The sequence below is a fragment of the Gasterosteus aculeatus genome, chromosome Y (assembly GCF_964276395.1).
Source record: "Gasterosteus aculeatus chromosome Y, fGasAcu3.hap1.1, whole genome shotgun sequence".
Lineage (NCBI taxonomy): Eukaryota > Metazoa > Chordata > Actinopteri > Perciformes > Gasterosteidae > Gasterosteus > Gasterosteus aculeatus.
This window is the reverse complement of record NC_135709.1, coordinates 6329183-6331072: the sequence shown is the minus strand read 5'-3', so window position 1 is coordinate 6331072 and position 1890 is coordinate 6329183.

Here is a 1890-nt window from a genome sequence, read left to right as displayed (position 1 = left end):
GCTTAATCAATCATTTTTAAACACAGGCGGGTATGCTTACTCTACTCGCTTCACATCCGCCACATCCTTCTCCTGCTCAACAATGTGACAGCAGCATAATTCATTTTAACTCATAAATTAAACGGGCGGCGTCGAACTTTCCCTTGCATCCTTTTGGTTAAAGCGTGATGGCCTGGATTGAAGTTTTTAGTTGCTTTTGCTCGTACAAATATATTGCATCTAAAATCTGCAAATTCTAAATTAAACGTTGTTTCGCATCCTTATGTCATGCAGACTGAAGATGTGTTTAGATGTGTAGGCAACAATATACAGTTCAATTTAGAGTGCCTGCGTTTGTTTAACCGTGTACTCATAGCAGATATGCAGGCCTGCTGTTTAGTGTATTCCAGAGGTAAAAGTGCGTTTGCGTCTCTTTCAAGTGGAAGTTATTTCGGCTCCGATGCTGAACACGCAACAGGCGTGGAATTGGAGAGGAGGGTTGGCACGGTTAAATTGCACTGGGTCAGGAGGTTGGGGAAATTTGCATGAGCTGAAGCTGAGCAGGAGGAATGGAACTTGCCTCTTCGCTTGGCAGTGAGAGATTCCTTCTGGTGCTCTTCCAGGAAGTCGGCCTCCAGCGCCGCGCAGCTCCAAAAGTTATATCATACTGTTGTTGGTGAGTTACACGCAAGGAGAGCTGCACTCGAAACGGATTCCTCCGGTGACTCAAATTTTAAATATTGACTTTGGTTTTGGAGGCTTTTGCGTAATCATTATTTCTTACCTGGATAAAATATCTGACTGTATTGGCTCCATCTTTTATTTCATTTTTCCACAGATGAAAATGCTCAGGGAATTTGGTGACTCAATTACTACTCAGTGACATCGTGACAAGTATTAAGTGTGTGTTTTTTTGCTTTGTCCCGATTCAGAATTAATATGATACAACGCTGCAGTCGCCGGACTAAATATTGTAAACAAACATCACGCGTGAGCAAACTGTTCGGTCATTGGTCCAATTTTAATGCGGCTATACTTTTTCTCTTTAAGTGTGGGGGATTGGTGGTGCATGAACCCAGTTGGGATGTCGGAGGGGGGTGTGGCCTAAAAAGTTTGGTAACCGCTGCATTAACAAGAGAGAAAGTACGTTGCTTTAACTTCCGCTAATTGCCAGCAGATTGTAGGTCCCACCGCTGTTGCATGTGGATGTGGTCAAACACAGAGTTGTCTACGAGTATTGGTTTGGCTATGCTTTGTTTTTCCATTTGTGGACTGGAGGCGCACAGATTCCAACTACAACCACGGGTGGTGGAGGACCCACTCATTCACTGGTGCCCTATTTAAAACAAGTAACTAATAAAAGCATTTTTTTAAACACCTCATTTACACTGCTATGTAACTTTTTGACACTGGGACCCCACTGACCTGTCAGTTAGAAGTCTGCCTCTGCACCGAGGGGCCGGGGCCATGTCACAGAGCACGGTGCGTTTGCAACAAACGGTGCATGCATGCCCAGGTGTGCACGCCGCAGTGTAGCTGGAAGCGCGTTCACTCCCAACCGCTGTGGATCCCCACTTTAATCAGAGCACCGTTGCCCTTTTACAGGAATCCCACCACGGTGCATTCATTGGATCGAGCAGTCTGAGACACTCATGCGGTCCGCTCCACCCACAGGACGCGGAAGAGGAGGAGGAGGATGATAATGATGATGATGATGATGATGATGATGATGATGATGATGATGATGATGATGATAGTGGGGATGATGATGAAAATAATGAGCAGAGCTGCAACTATCCGTCTTTGAATTTTCAGGCATGAAAAGTTTGTTAACGGGAGTTTGTTAAGTTTATCTGCTGCAAATCACCTCCAGCTTGTTTCTAACTCGCAAATATAAACTTTATTGTGTAT